The following is a 22,238-nucleotide window of genomic DNA, read 5'->3' as shown; positions in this document are numbered from 1 at the left end:
CAGTAACAGAGAGGAGGATTTGGAGTCCAAATTTCTGAAGAAAACTGTCAAGAAGCACAGTCTAAGAGCTTAGAGTCTGAGAGCGCTTGCCAGCACGCAGGAGGCACTGGGTCCAGGATGCCAAAGCCGTCCCTGTGGCTGCTCAGGTTATTAAGGTCTTCACGAAGCCCAAGGAGGCCAAACCTTCTGTTTTCAGAAGTAAGTCCTCTGCACACTCAGCAGACTTCTGACTTCCATGCCCAGCCCAGGAAGAGTGTGTGTGCTGCTCTATGACCAAGACTGGCTCAGAATGCCAAAGTTCTAGGCTAACCCTCTAGCCAAGGCAAGCTGAAACTCTAAGCTCAAACTCCCAAGGGGGCCCAGCCCCTCCAATCTCCTTAATATAGACTTCTGTGCTGAAGGCCTGGACTGACCCGTGGGCTGCCGTAGGCCTGTTTGCTCCTTGTACAAAGAAACTCTACACAGGACTTGTCAGCAGGAAAAAGAGAAAATCTGTGTGCGCTCTTCTTTTCATCAAAGATCTCAAATTACTGTGGCCAGGCATGGAGGCTTCCTCACTTCCCCACTCTGAGGAGCCGTCTGGTTGGAGGCACCCTTTATATGTACGGTTCCCTAACAAGAGTTAGGAACTGCTAGGAGACCAACAGAAACAGTGGCACCTTAATTTACTATTATTATTACTATATTTAAGTAGTCTGCATACTTTTTGAAGCAGGACGCAGTGTTCCTAACTTAAAGGTAGTTGTACAGACAGGCCCTTTTGATGTGGCTTTTTCAGGAACAAGCAGTTACAGATCTATTTTAGTAAGATTGTAGTTCTTGGCAGACCAGGTAAAATATTCCCCCACAAAAATGTTCTTAAATTAACTAAACTAGCTTCAGTTTGTATAATATAATTATATATGTGTGTTGCATATAAAATTAGAAATAAGTAGCTTGTAATTTTCCCCTCCTTGAATTTGAAGTTCTTTTTTTTTGATAGAGGTAATATTTAAAAATACCACATATTGAACTGAAAATAGTGAGATAAATATGTGTGTGTTATTAAAATCAAAATGTAAAATAGACAACACCCTTTACCGTTTTTAGAGACAACATCTCACTAGGTAGCCCTGGACGGTCCAAAATTTAACATGTAGATCAGGCTGGCCAAAAAACTCGCAGAACCCCACAGCGACCACAGTCCTGGCATCAAGACCACCACACCCAGCAACAAACCCTCTTTAGAAAATTTTTTCAGGATTTTTTTTCCAAATTTCATTTGCAATTCAAGAATTTACTAAAGCCAAATAAAAAAATTAGCCCTTAAAACTTTAACAACTTTGAGAACGAAAATACATTCTGTTGGTTTTTGCCGTTGCTGTCAGTGTGAGGGACTGAACCCTGGGCCTGGTGCAATTTAGGTAAATGCTCTACCACTGAGCGATACCCCATACTCTCTGTTGAATTTTTTTTCTTTTTGGTTTTCTTGAGACAGAGTTTCTCTGTATAGTCCTGACTGTCCTGATATTAATTCTGAAGATCAGGCTGGCCTCGAATTCAGAGATCCACCTGCCTCTGCCTCTGCCTCCCAAGTGCTGACATTAAAGGTGTGCACTACCACCTCTGGGCTCCATCTGGTGAATTTTAAACATTACATTTTTTTCTATGGTCTTCCTGCATGAAGTCTCTTGGGCCGGAGGTTGTTCAGTTTTTGTCAACTTGACACAAACCTAGACATATCTGGGATGAGGGAATCTTAATTAAGAAAACATCTCATCAAATTTTCCTGTAGGCAAATCTGTGGAGATACTTTCCTCTTTCGTGATTCATAAAGGAGAACTCAGCCCATTGTGGGGAGTGCTACCTCTCTGCAGATGGTCCTGAATTATGTAAGAAAGCAGGCTGAGCATGCTATTGGGAGCAAGCAGTAAATAGTTGTATTAAGAAGGATAGCTTGAGGCTGGAGAGATGGCTCAGTGGTTAAGAGCTTTGCCTGCTCTTTCAAAGGTTCTGAGTTCAATTCCCAGCAACCACTTGGTGGCTCACAACCATCTGTAGTGAGGTCTGGTGCCCTCTTCTGGCCTGCAGACATACACACAGAAAGGAGATTGTATACATAATAAATAAACAATTTAAAAAAAGAAGAAGTAGGATAGCTTGTTGCTCCCAGCCACCCGGCTGACTTAGACCCGAAATAATCACACAGAAATTATATTATTTAAAGCACTGCTTGGCCCATTAGCTCTAGTTTCTTATTGGCCAACTCTTACATCGTAATTTAATCCATCTCCTTTAATCTGTGTATTGCCACATGGCAGTGGCTTACTGGCAAATTTTAGGCATGTCTGACTCTGGCGGCAGCTCCATAGCTTCTCCCAGCATTCAGTTCAGTTTTCGTCGCCTAGTTAAGTTCTGCCCTATCAACAGGCCAAGGCAGTTTCTTTATTTATTAACCAATAAAAGCAACATATAGACAGAAGGACCTCCCACACCAAGTAGTGACCCTCCACAATGTCTACTTCAGTTTCTGCCTGCAGTTCCTACCCCGTCTTCCCTTAGTGACGGAGTGTGATATGAGAGTTATAAGATGAAGTAAATTCCTACTTCTACAAGCTGCTTTTGGTCATGATGTTTTATCACAGCAATAGAAGAACAACGGCAAAATTGGTACTAAAACATGGACTATTACAGTGGCAGAGCTGACCATGTTGTCTTCGGGGGGATTTTGAAGAACTTTGGATCTTTGCTCTGAAAAAGCCATTGACTAATCAGCACTTAATGAGCTGCTGTGGAAATTTGGAAGAGAAGATAGTGCTGGGAGCAGTACTGCTGATGGAAGTCTGGCTTGTGAAGGTTCACAGGGAAGTCTGAGAGCCCTTGTAAGGCTCTAGCAGGGACATTCAGTACTTTGAGTTAAGAGTCTATGGCTCTGGAAATTGGAAGCAAACAGGATTGCAGGGCAAAAGTTGTGAGCATGGGGCGGGCAGGGGAGTGAGGTTGGGGGAAAGGAGAGAGGGGGAGAGGGAAGGGAGAAGGGAAGGACTGGCAACAGCTGGGGGGAGTGGGAGGGTGGAGATGGAGGAAGGGCAGATATAGGAGCAGGGAAGAAGATACCTACATTAAGGTTTTTAGGGTTGGCAAGAGGCTTGGCTCTAGAGGGGATCCCAGGTTTCCACGGGGATGTCCCCAGCTAGGTCCTTTAACAGCAGAGGAGAGGGTGCCTGAACTGTCCTTGCCCCACTATCACGCTGGTGATTATCTCGAATATCACCATAGAATCTTTGTCCAACAACGGAAGGAGATAGAGACAGAGATCCTCATCAGAGCAATGGACTGAGCTCCCAAGGTCCAGTTGAAAGGCAGAAGGAGGGAGAAGATGAGCAAGAAAGTCAGGACCGCGAGGGGTTGGTCCACCAACTGAGGCAGTGTGCCTGTTCTAATGGAAGCTCACCAAATCCAGCTGGACCGGGTCTGAATGAGCATGTGATCAAACAGGACTCTTTGATTGTGGCTGACACTGGGGGTTGACTGAGAAGCCATTAATAAAGGCACTGGGACTTGTCGTTATGGCATGTTCTGGCCTTTTGGGACCCTAGTCTATATGAATGCACAGCTCCCTAGGCCTGGATGCAAGGGGGAGAGCCTTGAACTTCCCACAGGGCAGGGAACCCTGCCCTCTCTCAAGCAGGGTGGGAAAGGGAGGAGGAGGTATGGGGGAGCGGGAGGGGATTGGGAGGAGGGAAGGAAGTGTAAATAATTGAATGGAAAAATAAAATTAAAAAAAAAAGAGTCTATGGCTCTGGTCAACTGAGGCTAAAGAATTGGCTATAATTAAGAGTACAGAACCACTAAAGCAAATTCTTTGGTTTGTTTGAACAATCAATACTGGTCGCCTGGGGTCAAAGAATCAGCTACTGTTAAGAAGAAATCTGCATCATTAAGGCAGACTCTAGATCAACACACAGAAGCTGTGGTCTAGAGAAGGCCAAGGCTATACCTGGTAATGGTAACTGAACTTAGTCATGTATAAGAGTCTCTCGGGTGGTACTGTTTGGGAAGGTATAAAGGGGTTATGGGAAACAACTGATCTTGGTGCTATCAGAGGTCAGAAAAGACCATTGGTGAAGAGGCAGGCTCAGTTACAATAGAAACCTGGTATTGAAGGGTTCATGGAGAGAAGCTGAGGCTTGGTGGCATGTAGCAGGGTCAGAGTCCCTGAGGAAAGCATCAACTGAGGCTGCGAATGAGGGTACAGTCCAGTTAATGTGGAGACCCCAGCTTCTTAGAGATGCCAGTACTATAGGATGGCCACCAAGGACAACAGCAAGTATGGAGTGGAGCTGGCCCAAGCCTACAGAACAAACTATGTGCTATGGATGGCAGAGCCAGAGGGGTGGCACTGTTCCAAGCTTTTTGGAGCTTGTGAGTCCCAGCACTGATCTTTGCACTGTTGGACATTGATGTTTGCTTTGATATGATTGTAGCTATGCCGTGGCTTTCCCCTTTCAAAATAAGAAAGAGCTAACTTCTACAGTAATCCCCAGTTAAGAGAGTCTGAGGTTTGAGAGAAATTTTTAATGTTTCAGTGAGACTGAGCATTTTAAAGACACTGAACTCTTAAAGCGCTTGAATCTTCAAAGCCTGTGGGACTTCTAAGAATTGGAATGTTTTATACTGTGATATTAACATGACAATTGAGGAAGGAAACGTTGTAGTTGAATAGTGATGTTGTCTGTGTCAGGCTGACAAGGGATTGGTTGTGCTGGCTAGTTTTCTGTCAGCTTGATACAAGCCAGTCATTTAGGAAGACAGAACCTCAGCTAAGGAAATACCTCATCAGACTGGCCTGTAAGCATCCTCTTGATAGACGATTGGTGTGGAAAGCCCAGATCACTGTGGGCAGTGCAGCCCTTGGGCAGGTGGTCCCGAGTTGCACTCTGAACAAGGCATAGGGAGCGAGCCAGTAAGCAGCACCCCTCCATGGCCTCTGCTTCAGGTCCTGCCTCCAGGTTCCTGCCTTGAGTTCCACCCTGACTCCTCTCAGTGATGGAGCATGACCTGACAGTTATCAGATAAAAGAAACCCTTTCTTTCCTAGGCTGTTTTTTTTTTTTTCCGTCATGGTGTTTTATCACAGCAATGGAAATCCTAAGTAAGGACTGAATTAGTGGTTGGAGCTTAATATTGGTTCAAAACAAACCACTTCTAGATATGGTGGCACACGCCTTTAATTCCAGCACTCAGGAAGCCTAGGTGGATCTCAAAGTGGTTAAGGTCAGCCTGGTCTTCAAATCAAGTTCCAGGTCAGCCAGGGCTACCTAGTGAGACCTTGCCTCAAAGAAAAAAATCATTTAGAAATATACCCAGCATAATAGTACATTCCTGTAATTCCAGTATTTAGGAAGTAGAGGCAGGAGATCATGATTTGGGATTAGAATGGGCTACATAGTGAGTGTCAGAACGTCCTTGGCTACATAGACTCTTTTGCTAATTAACAGTCTAACTAACAAGTAATTAAATAGATAGCTTGTAAGTTTGGGGATTCCAGGCAAAAAGAGAAGCTCATGATGTCTCTACCCCACTTCCATTAAACCAATATATGAAGAAGTTTAAAACACAGTAATGTTCTAAAACAATAAAATGAAAAATAGTATCTGTCTCAACACCCAACCTTCCAGTTCTCTTCCCAGAAGCACTTCTCCACTGTGTACCACCGTCCGTCTAGATAATATCCTTACGCTGTTCCATGTGGGCTGAACTCTCAACAGAGAGTGCCTCCACATACCTGCTTCTTGCCAATGTAAGCAGATCATAGTCTTCAGAAAGTCAGCAACCAACAGCTATGTAGTTATGGCTAGTAAGAAGTGCTCACTAGATAGCCACATAATAGATAAAGATATGATTTTTTTTTCTTGTTGGTTCTTTTCTCGTCGATTTATTTTTCAATCCTCATCCCTTCAGCCTTTCTTGGAGTCAGTCTACCCTTTCAGACTCCACAGCAAGACCCAGGGCAAGCTTGGCTTGGTATCTCATTTGGTCTCTGGTTTTGAGGAAGATGTCATTGCTAGGACCATGATGACAACCCATAGATATGGGGTAAGACCATTTCCCATGCCAGAACAGAGACAGAAAAGAGTCAATTAAAGAATAGACAGAAACACAGCAGGCTATATAGAGACTCATATCAAGCAAAAACAGAAGTTATTATAGAGCGGGGTGGGAGGGGGAAGTTACTTGGTCCTATCTCTTGTTTGTGGTCTACATTGAACAGATATGCAATCACCTCACTCTTGTGTTAAACAGTAAATTTTACAACACCTGTTATCTCGTCTGAGGTTGTCCATTTGGGTAAGGCCCTGCCCTAATTAGCCTTCACTATCAACTGGACACAGGCTAGAGATATCTGAAGATCTCAACTGAGGGATTGCCCAGACCCCACTGTGTGAAGGCCTGTGGCCATATCAGTGAAAGTGTCTTATCTGATGACTGACCTGCCCCAGCACCAGGAAAGGAAACTAGAACCAACACTGGGCCATTGGGAGTTAGCTTTAGGTGTAGGAGTTGGGCAACACAAGCCACTGGGGCGTATTTTTACTTTATTTTTGGCCATTTTGTTTCTGTGCACCTCGGTTTCCTTCTGTATAAAATTGGAGGCCTGGGAAGTTCATACACAGTAAGTCCTTAGACCAGTAACTATCCTGCAAAAAATGTTTGGCAGTGCTTTAAATTGCATGGCTTTCCTTGCGCCCATCCTTCATCTTCCTCAACGTGTACATCTACTCTGTCGTTATTAGTTTTTAAATTTTATTAATTTATTTGTTTGTGTGTATGTGTGTTTATGCACATGCATGTGTGCAGGTCAGAGGACAACCTTCAGGAATCTGTTTACCCTTTTGAAGCAGAGTCTCTCTCATAGATTCTGCTGCTGCCGTGCCTATTCCAGGTTACCTGGTCTGCCAGTTACCTGGCAGAACTGTTTCTGCCTCTGCTTTCTTCTGTCTCCCTGGAGGAGTCCCGGGATGCCGGATGAATGCTAAACCATCTCCCATTTCCTGATCTCCCATTCTTATTTCCCAGATGATCAACCATGTCAATTCCATCTTCTCCGATAGCCCTCTCTTTCCCTCAGAGCTCTGTACACCGTTCTAATGTGGATCCCTTCCAGCTTCCATCCTGAGTCATAATGGATGCAGAGTTCATTTTGCTGGTTCTTAGTCTGATTGATAAAGAAGGAAACCCCTGAGAACAATTTTATTGGCATTTGAAAGGAAACCAAATAAACAGAGTAGGTAAGCTGCTCAGAGGAGGAGATACAAATTGAAGAAAGCTAACACTTTGGAGTTGAAAGCGAAGAAAGCAGCGGCCCTAGCTGCAGATCTGTGAGGTGCTGAGCTGGGTGTGAATGGACTGGGGAGAAAGGACTGGGAAGGTTAGGGCAAACAGGTGACAGGTTTAGGATTTGAGCTTGGATCCAGAAAAGGGAAATGTAAAAGAGGAAAGAGGAAAAAGTTAGACCTTCTGAGCTACAGCTCAGACAGTGGGCAGGCTCAATAGTGACTCTTTAAGCAGCTGCCCAGAGGAAGGGGCATTGAGGAATGTTTGAGTACACCCCTCATATAAAGGATAGCCACTTCTCCTGTGTGTGTGTGTGTGTGTGTGTGTGTGTGTGTGTGTGTTTGGGTGCTCTCAGAATAGACCCCTTGTTAGGCAGGTGCGCTCTCCTGGAACTACATTTCCAGCTCTACCAGGGAGCTACACTCCAGTTGTCCTCCCATTTGCTTATCCCGACTTCAAATGGATCTTGTTTCTCTCTGCCTTCCTGCTCCAGGCTTGTTTTCTTTACACTGTGAAGGAAAACTGTCTGCTTAATACCCAGGGGCTCCTCTGTGTCTGGCAAGAGACAACCCACCTTTCTCATCAAGCACTGAGGAATCCAGTCCACCGGAAAAGGCGGTTACTACCTATCACTATCTATGTTAGAGGACATCACATGTTATTCTGTGGCCCACAGGAATTTCCAGATGGGAAGCACCTACTGTCCGTGTCAGGACAGATGAAATCTGGACTTGGGTCAGGCCACTTATACCACAGGAAGTTGGCATAGATAACGTGGCCCAAATGGGGTCTGGAGAAAAGCTGTCTGCAAATCCCTTCTCCTTTTCTTCTTGCCTAGCCTCCCCGTTGTGGGGATCTGTTTCTCAGGCCCTTCTGTTGCACACTGGCTTCTGGAGGTCATGTCATAGTTAATTCTCTACGTTTGATGAAAGGCATCACAGCTCCACCCAGAAGCCCTTCTGAAGCACAGGCCTTCCTTAGCTGCTGGAGTTAAGAAAGTGTTCCTTTTGCCAGATCTCTCCTGTGCCCCGAGTCTCCTCCCAGTGACGCCTTCTCTCACTGCGCCCCAGTCTCCTCCCAGTAACCCCTTTCCTTCCCCCGTTTCTCAGATGGCTCAATGGTTAAGAGTTCTTGCTGCTCTTGCAGAGAACCTGGGTTCGGTTCTCAGCGCCCACATGGGGTAGCTCACAGCCACCAGCCACCGTAACTCCAGGGAATCCCACACTATCTTCTGCCTCACATGCACACACCCACCACACACACACACACACACACACACACACAATTAAAAATAAAATAAATCTTTAAAAATCTCAAGTTATAAACATGATCAAATGTTTCCTTAATTATACAATAACTGTAAATCTCACTTTGGTACAGCTTCCAGCTTTTTCCCTTTTTTGCTCTTAAAATGTCTAGAAAGCAAAGGGGGGGCCCTTGGCCTGTCTTCTGTATCTCAGGAGCCACCCCGAGTCCAGTGGTGCTCGCGGTAGCCTCATGCTCATGTTTGACAGGAGGACTGACCCCTCCTTTGCACGGTGTGCTCTTTATATACAACGAGAAAGGAAATCAAACGTAATCCCACTAGTTCCTATGGAGAGGAATCGTCGAAGAACTTTGATTTTCAGGTACACTTAATGACTACACATAGGTTACCGCGGTGCTGCCTGGTTATATCTTAGAGAGCAGGGAAGAAATGGGTTCTCTGTACGACCACCACAGCTATGTATATACACAGTGCTGACAGTCTGGGGCTCTAAAATAGCGCTTTAAAATTCCGCCTTCATGTTGTAAAGATTCTCCCTTTAATCCCACTGCGTTGTTAATTTGTGTGGTGAGCCACCTGAGTATAGACAATGCAAAGGAAAGAACTCTTGGGTAACCCTCCAGGGGATCCAGATTCCACACTAATGAAGGGGGAAGGAGTTGCTCAACAGGCTTTTCAGTCCTGTGCCGTCTTCTGAGAGCAAATTAATTTCAATTTTTTAGTCCTCTCCGATTATAGGTAGACCTTGTCCAGATGCCAACGATAAGAAGACATGTCCCCCATCTATAAGATGTATCGGGTACACTCAGGTTTTTAGAGTGCACTAAAGCTTTTACTGAATACTTTTGAAAGGATCCAATGATTAACCAGACTCCATTTTGCTTCTGTGATCTGCCCCTTTCTGAGTTGTTCTTGCACTCAGTTTATCTTAGAGTCTGGAATCACAGACCTGTGATAAACTGACACCTATGAGGCAAAGGGAGGTTTCCCAGGCAGCAGCAATTTCCTTGACATTTGCAAGACTGTGAGAACAGTCCTGAGATAAAGCGTGTGACCTGGCCAAGACCTTTCACTATAAATTGCCCCAACCCTGCCTTGCTTAAGTGCCTCTGCAGAGAACAAAGAGCCTTGTGCACACAGATAAGCGCTGGAGAAGCCAAGGAAGTAAACACACAGCTTACATCTTCAAGGGAATGAGGTGCAAGCTGCTCTTCCCAGAATGCCAGCAATGGTGTCGCTTTCCAGCCTGGTGATCCTTTGCTGTCTGATAAGATGGGCTCTGCCTTATCTCCCAGAATTTATGTTTTCACTTATCCAAACCTTTCCCCCTAAATATTGAGCCTTGAATTTAAGTCATAAAACCCATCCTTAAAAGTGAGGTCACTTGTGCTTTCAACAGCCTAAGTGACTTCTGTGTTATCTTAGGGCCAGGCCAGTCCTGACCCCACAGACGTTATGTTTACCTTAGTCAAATCCCATAGACCCTAAACCTTGGGCACTATCTCAGCTTGATTCCTAGCATGGTTAAAATAAGATATATTCCTGTGACTCTGGTAAATAATCATCATAGTGCAGACACTATACACATTTACTGTGAAATGTTAAAAGCATTCCTAAAGATGGCTCATTTCTGTTCTTCTACAGAGCAGGGAAAATTATTCTATCTTCTTTGATTTTAAAATTCAATCACCCAAATGTTTACTATCCGAATTTCAAGGTAACACGGCTTATAGCGGAGACTGACGGATGAGCAAGGGAGGCAAAGGCAGTTTCCACCAGCCCCCATTTCCCCTGTGAGCCTTGGCGAGCACAGCTTGAGGGCTGTGGGGAGCTCGGCGATTAGGATGTCCACACAAGATCTGTCTCTCAAATATGCTCGGTTTAGTCACACAAACATTCCTTACAATATCATGCTAACATAAAAGTTAAGCAGCCATCTCCCCATGCAGGGAATGGTGGTTTGGGCAGAAATGCTGCTGCAGGTTCCCCTGGGGAATCTTCTCTGGTGAGAATGCTTCGGGCGCTTACAGGCCTAAACTGAGCCTGCTGTGGAGTCCCTCAGCTGTGGGAGCCTGGAGGACAGCAGTGATGGAGCTCCAGGAGGTCCTGAGAGCATCAGCCAATGGCTAGGGCTGTCAACCAGGCCTGTGTGGGCCAGGGACGGTTCAGGGGTCCCTGAAGTCAGGGCCATGCACAAAGTCTCAAGTCCTCTTACTGATGGGTGTCAATATGAGCTAGAGATGAGGCATCTGGGGAGTATGGCAGTGAGATCCTAGAGAATGTTCCCAAAGTACCAATTTTTATGTCACTTCATTGGGTAGTAACTTTGCACTCCCAGGGCTCACAGCTGGGGACCGATTCACATCACACCATGTTGGAGTTAGCTCATTATATAACAAGGCCTGTCCTGGACTAGGCATGTGTGAGCTTCCCTATGGCCTACCAGGGGCATGCTTCTGAAGCCTAGCTCTTACCAGAGCTGTCTAGTGACAAACTTCTATCTCTATATTCCAACACACAAAATGGTTTTAAAATTACATTCCTTATACCCCTTCAACCCTCCCTCAGCTCTCCTCATTAATCTAGTCTCATTTCCTAAAAGTACTAGAGGTGAGATCATTTGTTTAAATAGTAAGTTGGCCTGTCTTTTCAGTTTGTATTTAAACGCTGGGTGTCTCTTTGAGTCATTATACTCGGAGCACCTTTGAAGTATCAGCTCTTTGAAGGTGATTGCTGAATCAGAACCACAGCCAGTTAACTGCCTTGGGAACCCTGTAGCTTCATGAAATCAGTAACAGGCTTTCTCTGAGGATTTCTCTTGAAAGCTGTCTACCTGGCTCTGTGCAGGACAAAAGGCAGAATTTCCTCCCTGGGATAGCACAGGAAGAGAATCCCACGAATCCTATCTGCTTATTCACAGCGGGATTCCAGTTGCACAAGAGGGGTCCTTTTCTTGAGAAATGTTTTTCAAGTAGATTCAACTGGAGAATCTGTTTGTTTAGAGACAGGGCCTAGCTTGAAGTTTATGTAGCCAAGGACAACTTTGAACTCCTAGTCTGTTCATCTAGTACCACGCCTAGTCCAGAATATTATTTTAAACTGCTGAAGAAACAGAAAACGTTTGACTAGAGATGTAGTTAATTTCATAGCGTGCTTGCCCCTGTGCATGGTGTCTTGAGTTGAGTTCCCAGCACTGAATGAAACCTGGTATGGTGGTCCATGGGTCTGTAATCCTAGCAGTAGGGAAGCGGAGGCAAAGAGGATCATGACTTGAAAGTCATCTTCAGTTACATAGCAAGTTCAAGTCCAGTTTGAATCAAAACTGGGCTGCATGAGACCTTGTCTAGAAAAGAAAAAATGGTAAAAACAAAAGCCAAAACCTGTTCTTTTTTAGCCTTGTTTTTCTTTTGAACCATTTCATTGCTGTTTCTCTGTAATCTTGATCATCCTTAGCAGGTTAGACACACAGCTTAGTTTCAGTCTGGCCGTGGAGACCATGCATGTGACTCCACGGCCATCGAAGGAATTGACTGAGTCAAGCTGTGATCTGTGTGAGCCACACGGACTGAGGAGGACAATTTAGTATACTTTATCCCGTTTATTTTATAAGCTTTAAAACCTTTCTAAATACACTTTTAAAAGCTCTTTGAATAGTGTAACATTTCTGGGTGGTAAAAAAAAAAAAGATTGTCACAGCTTAATTGGCAATGTTTTTTTCTTCTTTATGAGCCTATAAAATAATGAGCCCCTATAATTACAGTGTTTTAGACTCAGCGACTACAACAGTGCTTCTTACACCTTATATAAGGATTCCCTTGGCCATTCTGCTGTTCCTCATGATTCAGTGCCCTGCTGAGGTTTCAAAGATGCCAGAAAATTTTCCTTTCATGATTAATCCATGCATATAAACCTACCCACGCCTTTCTTCATCCCCAGAGACATGAGTTTCTTTTTTAAAAAGACTTATGTGTATGAAATATTTACGTGCATACATGTATGTGCACCACATGCATACCTGCCGGATCCCGCAGAACTGGGGTTATGTTGGTTGCGAACCACCATGTGCATGATTGAGAACTGAACCCAGGTCCTCTGCAAGATCAACATGTGTCCTTAGCCAGTGAGCCATCTCTCCAACCTCAACACGTTTCTGTTCATAGTGAAAGGCTGGGCTGGGGAGATGACTTGGTGTTAAAGAGTGAGGATGAGAGTTTAGATCCCCAGCACTCACACAAAAGTCATTCAGGCACAGGGGCAGACACTGGAAGGGGATTCCCAGCATATGATGGGGCCAGACTAGGTGACAAGGGAGCTCTGTTCAACCAAGACACCCTGCCTCAGTAAATAAAGTAGGACACAATCAAGAAAGATATCAGCGCCGACTTTGGGCCTCTGCACATGCATGCACTGGTACACACATATGCATGCACACAAGTGAACACAAGAACATACAGTCTCACACACACAAGAACGAAATGTTATAGTAATGGTGGAAATTTAGAGGGACTAGAGAGGTGGCTAAGTGGCTAAGAGCACAATCTACATTTCTAGGGGACCTCAACTTGTTCCTAACACCCATGTCATATGGCTCACAACCTCCTGTAACTCTAGTTTCAGGGATCAGCCTCCTCTGGCCTTGGAGGGTACACCATACATATATATAAAATTTAAAAAATAACAATACAACAAAATTGAGAATTATGGCCAGAACGATGGCTCAGCAGGCCAGTGTGCCTGTCGTCAAGTTTGATAACCCAAGTCTGAGCCCAGAACCCACCTGTTGGAAAAGGACAGCCCACTCGTGAATTTTGTCCTCTGACCTCACTATGTGCCATGGTACCTTCACAACATGCACAAAGAAGATGGAGAAAGAGCTTTGATAAGAAGTGTTATGAGGTGAAAGTGAAATGGTTTGGTTTATTTTTGCTGCTGCAAACTTTATTTTTATTTTAAAAAAAGAAAAGTTCTTTGCTGCTTTGTTAAAGCCCCTTGACCTTGATTTGCTGTCTTCAGGTAGAACAACCATGTTTTTCATGCCATAGCTGACTTGTGTGATAAAACTCTGCCTAGAATTTTTCAAAAGTGACTTCATTTTGGGTTAGAAGGCATTATTTAATAAGATACTCGAAACATTTAATCAAGCCTTATTGTTGAGTGTTTGTTCCAATTATACTCAAGGCTGATCTCATATAACAATGTTTAATGTTTTCTATCTCATCTTAAAAGCTGAAATCATATGCGAGCTGGAAGCTCATTAGTTGTTTAATGCATACATAGTATTGCCACTTTTCTCTTAAATACACAAAGCAATTTTGATGCTAGCAGTTAATGCAATTAATGGTATTATATCTGAACATTTCACATTTGAACTTAATTGCTCCTAAAAAGTAGCACCAGAATCTAATGCACACATTCACAGTATCTGATCATTGATACTTTTCACTCAAATAATACACTATAAATTAATGAAAAATTGCGTATAGGCTTGCTCTTATTCTAATGATTTCTACAAAAATAGATTGAATATTAATATATTTAATTAGGATGTTGATGAGACTGAATTTAGTATCCTACTTTTTAAAATAAATTTTGTAATTTATTTCTCTGCATTTACATTATTCTGTGGAATGTGTAACACAGTTATTCATGTAGCGTATTATTTTTTCTGGCAGAAGCTAAGCCTGGTTGGACAATTACTCAGGGAGAACAGTTTTGCTAATTATGTTCTAAGGTAGGTATTTTACACAGATGAGTAAAATACAGTTCCATCATTTTAACAAATAGCAAGAAATAGCATGAGTATTTTAATAGGCTATTTATGTTAATTCTTTGAGAATTTTATACAAGCATACAATGTAGTTTGATTATATTCGCCCCTCATACCTTCCCTCACAAGAGTATTTTATTAAAATATGTTAGTGTTGTGTTGGCAACAATGAAATCAAGGTATGGGGTAAAAGTACTTACCATGCCAGAACTGATACCAAAATTTTAATGAGGAATAGATACTGCAGACAGAAACACAGTAGGCTAATTCTCAGAATGACTGCCGGCCCCACCCCAGCTCTAACAGTCCCCGAGGAAAGGAGGCCCTTTTGGCTGTCAAGAGAAGTCTCCTGATCTTCTCTCCAGGGCCATTAGTGTGAGGCCTTTTAAAACAGAGGTCACAAGCTGGGGGCAGCACAGCCTGACACCGCTGTCTTCCTGAGATGAGCCTTTTGGGGGTGAGATGCCAGTAACCATCAGGAGTTAGGTTCTAACTGTGTGCCAGCACAAGTCACTGGGTTGACTCCAGACAAATAGGGCTCTTGGTCCTTTTATTTTAGACCTTTCATTCCTACAGTTGGCAAAACTGCACTTTTTAAATTAAGTTTAATAATTTCATTTTATTCCCAACCCTGTCTATGAGCATATTATGATAAGCAAAACACATCTAAATAACATGCAAACTCCATATACATACACACATGTATACACTCACTCATACACACTAAAACATACCCATATACTCACACACATATGCATTCACACATATACGCACTAACTTATACATGTGTACTTATGCATACAAACATTTAAACATATGTGTATGGTCATACACTCGCACACATATACACATGTACACTCGCACATCCACACACATATACTCACTCACTTATAGAAATGTACACTTACACACAGACATATGTGCATGGTCATACACTCGCACACATGCACACATGTACACTCACACTCGTGTGCACATACATACACACATTCATACACACTCACAATCTCTCATACACATACTCTCTCATACATTCCTTTCTGAGTAACTCCTCAACTTCCCCCTTGTGCATAGAATGCGCTAGGTTCCTTTGGAATAAAGACAAACATGATTCACACTCTGTCCTCTCCATCCTCCCATTGACTATGTTTGTTTTTACCGCACACATCTTGGGTCAAAGGGGTTGGGACTTTCTTTAGAGAGCCCTTCATGGGACAGAGTGTTCCTGTGACCCTGCGGTAGAGACTTCGACTGCCTGCTCTAATTCCTTTCTCTCTCTGATCACTCAAGCCAGAAATGAACATTAAAAGCCATTATTTACTGACAGAATCTCATTCATGAGTTAGGAGCAGAAGGATCAGATTTCATTCTTGACTAGGTAGTGAGTTTGAAGCCAGCCTAAGGGACATGAAACCCTGTCTCAAGAGGAGGAGGAGGAGGAACAGGAGGAAGGAGAAGAATCCATTTCACACATGGGAAAGTCCAGAGTGAAATATAAGAAGTACAACTGCTTACATCCCATTGGTCAGAAACATGTAGTCACTGAGACCACGCCTATTTACAAAGATGAGGACATTTATTCTGGGCCTCTCTGGGCCCACATAAAAATGGGTTTTAAACTTTCCAGGGAGACGTTGCCCCTCGTGCTCAGCGTGAAGATCAGCATAAGCCAGTTTCCTTACTGCTGTCTGCATTTGTTTCTAGTTTTCGCCAAGGACTGGGCTCATCTTCCTAGACCAGCTTTGCAGGGACTGAAGTGGGCTCTGCAGTGGACTTCCTCCCTCCCGACCTGTAATAGACTTAACCAACAAAGACAAGATTCCGGTTCATTAGGACTGAGCTAGAATTTGGAGATACCTCCAGAAAGAATCTTGTTTCTTGCCTCTCCAGAATGTCTAATTTCGCTGGCCTTTTTATTTACTTATTCTTTTTAGCCAGCTCAGCAAAACATTTGCATAATTTAAACAAGATTCACTTGAGCATGTGTAGTTGTTTTGCTAAATTTGTCAGGGTGTTTAGACACCATCCGGTCCGTGCAGAAGTTCACACTGGAAGTTCCAGCAATTTGTTTAGTAAACTTCAAGGGACAGTGAATCTTTGTGTGACAGAACGTTCTCAGAGACTGGAACTAAGGGAAGTTACACAGAGCATTGTACAAGACCTATTTGATCCTGATGAAAAACCCAGGCAGGGTTAGCACACGTAGACACACACTTCTTTTTATTTCTTTTTTAGTTGTTTGTTTCTTTCGTTCTTATTTGATTTACTCATTTTTTCAAGACAAAACCGTATGTACCCCAGGTTAGCCTCAGATGCAACAGGTAGCTGCTGATAACCTTGAAGTTTTGTTTCCTAGAGACCGGGATGGCAGGTGTGCACCACTATGCCTGGATTGTGCAGGGCTGGCTTTGAACACAGGCCTTCATGTAAACTAGGTGAGTGTCCTTTCAGCTGAGCTACATCCCCAGTCCCTTGTTCTCTTTTTAACTAATTTTGTTATGTATATTCAAAATGTACAACATGACGCTTTAGAATATAGAGACAGTAAAATAGTTTCTGTAGTGAAACAAATTAATACAGTTATAAGCTTGTATTGTTAATTTTGAGGGACAAGAACAATTATTATTGTTACGTATGTGTGTGTGCGCGCACAAATATATAAATACAACTGATGAGTCCGTTCTTGTTGCTTGTGTGTATAAGACTTCAGGGCTGACCACTTTGTACTGGATAACAAATTACAGTAATTAATGAGTCCTGTAATTAAGAAACACTTAATTTGGCCTCCCTCAGCAATCCTAAATTGCCTGTGATTTTTTGTCTATTGGTGAAATCCCATGAGCTTTCCCCCCTCTCTCTTAGCCTGTCTAATATTACTGTCTTTGTTCGGATCTTGTTTGAACAGTCATTTCTAGGAGACTTCCTGGTCCTCTGGCTCTTACACTCTTTCCACCTCCTCTTCTTTGATGCTCCCTGGACCCTCAGGAGTCGTGTTGTAGATGTAGCCCTTGAGGCTGAGCTTGCCGTTTGGTTTCCATTTACTGTTGGTGGGAATGCTGAAAGTCAATATGAAGACTCTTCAAAGAGCTAAAGCTAAACCTGTCATACAGGCAACTATACCACCCTGAGTGCATCCTGAAAGGACTCATACTCCGCCAACACTGGTTCAGCCATGCTCACTGCACATCCATATCCTCGAAGGACTCAGCATCTTACTCCATCGACGCTTGTTCAGCCATATTCACAGCACCTCCATTCACAACAGCCAGCTGGTGCAGGAGAATTGTCTGTATTCTGTCAATCATGTATTTTAATAAAACGCTGATTGGCCAGGCAGGAAGTATAGGTGGGAAAACCAGACAGGAAGTAGAGGTGGGGCAAGGAGAATAGGAGAAGGCTAGGGAGGAGGAAGCTCCCTCTGCCATTCCTGCCCTGATCACCAAAGAAACAACATGTGAGCTGACATCTGAAAAAGGTACCAAGCCATCTGGCTAACATAGATAAGGATAATGGGGTAACAAAAGTTATAAGAGCTAATAAGTAGCCTGACCTAATGTGCCAATCAGTTTATATCCTAATGTAGATTCCGTGTGATTTTCTTTGGAACTTGCCGGCTGTGGAGTACCGGGTGGGACAGAAAGCAGGCCTGTCTGCAGCCCCTCACTACAGCCAGCAAATGGAAACAACCTAAATGCCCTGCAACAAATGGATAGATGACAATGTGGTACATAGATACAATGGGATACTATTCATCTATAAAGGAAAATGAAGTTGAAAAAAACATCTCAGAGGTTGAAGGTAGGTCCCTATTACTGAAGACACTGCCCACTTAAGATACAACTTGGAAGATTTGAGCTATATCTAACTTGAAGCCTTCTTTTCTGCAACCTAACTTCCATAGTACCATAAAGTACTAAGTTGCTGCCAAGGGAGACTCAGCCAATAGTCCTATCCAGCTGTGATGTCTATGAACCACAGCAATGGTCAGGACAGCTGGACAGCCTAAAGATGCACTCCAATGCTGGCAGTTACAAACAGCTGGCTAATGGGAGTTAAAGTCCTCTCCACAGGAAGAAATCTTGCCTTGCCTGTTTTCTTTCTCTCAAATGCCAACAAAACTGTCCTCAAGTTCTTTCTGGATCTATTTTCAAATTATTTTGTCAATAAGACTAAGAATCTGCCAGAAGGATCCTGTGTCCCCTCTGACAATTGTAGGTTAATGCATTTTGCATCTCCTGTGATAACTGTTGATGAATATATTTTGTGGTCCAGTGCTTGAAGAAGGTAACAGCAAAGTATTCTGGAAAGAGAAAAACCTTTTGAAGAAATGAGTTTATGATGCAAGGAAAGAGCTGGAAGGAAGAACTCAAGCATCAGTGGCAAATCAAAGCATTGGAAAGCAGAGACAGGGTAAGGTTGGGGATACAGCTCAGTTCTCAGTACTTGCCTCGTATGCACAAAGCTCTGGGTTCAAGTCACGGCACTTCATAAAACCGGGCATGGAGATGCACAACTAGAATCCCAGCACTTCAGAGGTGGAGGCAGGTGGAACAGAAGTTCTGGGTCATACTTAGTTGGCTACATGTCATGTGTGAACTTTAGGCAAGCTCCAGTTAGTAACACTTTGTCTCAAAACAACAAAAACTGTAGTGAGGTATGCTGGATTTTACAAAGATTTCTCAGAAATTTCAGAGGGAAAACTCCCTAGGTGGAGTTCATCCGGGAGAAAAAAAAAATCTCAACTCCACGGGAGGCAGTGGCAGGCGGATCTCTGTGAGATTGAGGCCAGCCTGGTCTGTGAAGTGAGTTCCAGAATAGCCAGAACTGTTACACAAAGAAACCCTGTCTCAAAAACCGAACAAAAGTCTCAACTCCAAAAATAATGCACCAAAGTGGAGCTCCTGGAGGGTTTTACCCTAACTTTCATTGCCTCCCCGCCGATGACTTTGAGCTCAGTCTGTACTCATGTTCTAGTGTCCTGATGTATAGAGTATACAGTGAGGCTGTTTGTTTGACGGTAATTTTATTTTTATTTTCAGCATGTGTGTATGTTTGGTGTGAGTGTAGCTATGTGAGCTGTGGCAGGCCAAAGGCTCACTTGTCAGTCAGCGTCCTCCTTCCTGTGGATTCCGGGGCTCAAACGCAGCTCCTCAGGCTCACAGAGCAGCATCTTTACCCTCCTAGCCATCTCGATCAGGTTGTTTGAGATTCTCTCTCTCCTTTGTAAAAACAGGGTCTTATTTATTTGTTTATTTATTATTGATTTGTATTGAGCTCTACATTTTTCTCTGCTCCCTTCCCTGCCTCTCCCCTCCCCTTCAACCCTCTCCCAGGTCCCCATGCTCCCAATTTACTTAGGAGATCTTGTCTTTTTCTACTTCCCATGTAGATTATTAGATCCATGTATGTCTCTCTTAGGGTCCTCATTGTTGTCTAGGTTCTCTGGGAGTGTGATTTGTAGGCTGGTTTCCTTTGCTTTATGTTTAAAAACCACTTATGATTGAGTACATGTGATAATTGTCTTTCTGGGTCTATGTTACCTCACTTAATATGATGTTTTCTAGCTCCATCCATTTGTCTGCAAATTTCCAGATGTCGTTACTTTTTTCTGCTGTGTAGTACTCCATTGTGTAAATGTACCACATTTTCCTTATCCATTCTTCAGTTGAGGGGCATTTAGGTTGTTTCCAGGTTCTGGCTTTGACAAATAAAGCTGCTATGAACATAGTTGAGCACATGTCCTTATGACACGATTGAACATCCTTTGGATATATACCCAAGAGTGGTATTGCTGGGTCTTGGGGAAGGCTGTTTCCTAATTTTCTGAGAAATCATCACACTGACATCCAAAGGGGCTGTACCAGCTTGCACTCCCACCAGCAATGCAAGAGTGTTCCCTTTATCCCACAACCTCTGCAGCATAAGTTGTCATCAATGAAACACAGGGTCTCTTTGTGTAGCCCAGCCCAACTTTCCGAATACTTTTATGTAACCTGTGGCCCTTCTGTCTTAGCCCCTGCATGTTCATCTCATTTTCCATGGTATACTGCTGGAAACTTCTGTGAGCAATACTTCTGCTGCATCTCCTCACACTGACATGGTATGCATTCTTTCCTAGCTCAAGATTATTCTTTCTTTTTTTTTTTCCCAATGTTAAGATCCAACCCAGGGCCTGACAATTGCTAAGCAAGTTTACTATCATTGAACTGCATCAGTCTGGGTTTTTAGAGAAAGGCTTTGTCTATCATTGGGGAAGCTGGGATTCCATCTTGGGGTCTTAGTCTTGTTAATGAATGAATTTAGAGCCATACTTGGAAGGAAGTTTGAGGGCAGCTTTAGTAGTATCTGGGAGAAACAGGACAGAGCACACAGGTCGTGAATCTCAGCAGCTGCCAGGAAGAGGACACGGAGAGAAGGAAGGAAGCCATGCCTTTGACTCAGGGTCCACGACAGCCAGCACATTCAGAAACCGGAGGTGGCAAGCAGCTTTGTGGTAGGGATGGCAGAGACACTTCTGAGAACAAATGAGAAAGCCCAGAGTGTCAGGGAAATCATGCTAGGCATTTGGCCAGTATCTGTAAGAAAGAGACAAGAAAACGATAAGGGGAAAATTGTGTTCTTTTGACTTAGATTCAGAGAAGCAGACAGGTTTAGGGGTGCTGCATGATGGGAACGCTGAAAGCAGTTGTCTTGAGAGAAATACATTTTCTTATTGAAAGAATAAATACTCCTCTATCAGCTGAGCATGTCCTAGGGTGAGTCTGCTTTCCTGTGAGCCGGTCTCCCATCCACGCAATCAGCAGGCACAGCTGGCATAATTCGTTTTTTCTCTTTTGAAAAGGGGTTTCTTCATGTAGATCTGGCTGTTCTAGAACTCACTCTTTAGACCAGGCTAGTCTTGAACTCAGGGAGATCTACCTGCCTCTGTCTCCTGAGTGCTGGGATTAAAGCCATGCACCACCACTGCCCAACTTGGAATGATTCTTTTTTATTGTTTGTTTGTTTGTTTTTTAATAATTCTCAAGTGAGGAGACACTGGTATACAATGTTTTCATCTTTGCAGCAGATTGGAATTCCATGTCTCTATCCAAGGCCAGAAGCAGATTGGATTCTTTTGACAGAAGGAAGTAGTTTTCCATTAAGGAGTACCAACAAGGCCCTAATCCTCAAATGGTCAAAGCTGAAGTCTACCTTTCTAGTGTTACTAAGGAAATGGAGGCGGGGTTCAAAGCCAACCATGAGAAAGGGGTGACACCTTGATGGCCTCCTAATCTCTGTCACATTTTTATTTGAAATTATAAAGCGATTTGGGGCACAGAAGGTTTATTAGTCACTGTTCTGTTGCTGTGAAGAGACACCAAGACACCTTTTATAAAAAAAAAGACATTTGATTGGGGTTTCAGTGGTTCAGTTCATTATCATCACAAGGGGAGTGTGGCAGCATGCAGGCAGGCACAGTGCTGGAGAAGTATTTGAGGACTAAATCCTAATCCTTAGGCAGAGAGATGGGAAGACTGGGTTTGACACGGATTTTTCAAATCTTGAAACTCATGCCCAGTGGCAAACTTTCTCCAACAAGGCCACACCATGTAATCCTTCTAATCCTTTAAAATAGTGTCATTCCCTGGTAGCTAATCATTCAAAATATGAGTCTATGGAGAGCATTCTTATTTAAATGACCACATTCTATTCCCAGGTCCCCATAAGCATGTAGCCATAACATAATGCAAAATGCATCCAGCTTAATTTCCAAAGTCCCCATGGTCTATCCAAAGTCTGGGGGACAGGAGAGATGGCTCAGAGGCTAAGAGCACTGGCTGCTCTTCCAAAGGTCCTGAGTTCAATTCCCAGCAACCATATGGTGGTTCCCAGCAACCATATGGTGGCT

The sequence above is a fragment of the Myodes glareolus genome, chromosome 15 (assembly GCF_982192425.1).
Source record: "Myodes glareolus chromosome 15, mMyoGla1.1, whole genome shotgun sequence".
Classification (NCBI taxonomy): Eukaryota; Metazoa; Chordata; class Mammalia; order Rodentia; family Cricetidae; genus Myodes; species Myodes glareolus.
Note: the sequence above shows the minus strand (reverse complement) of the source record.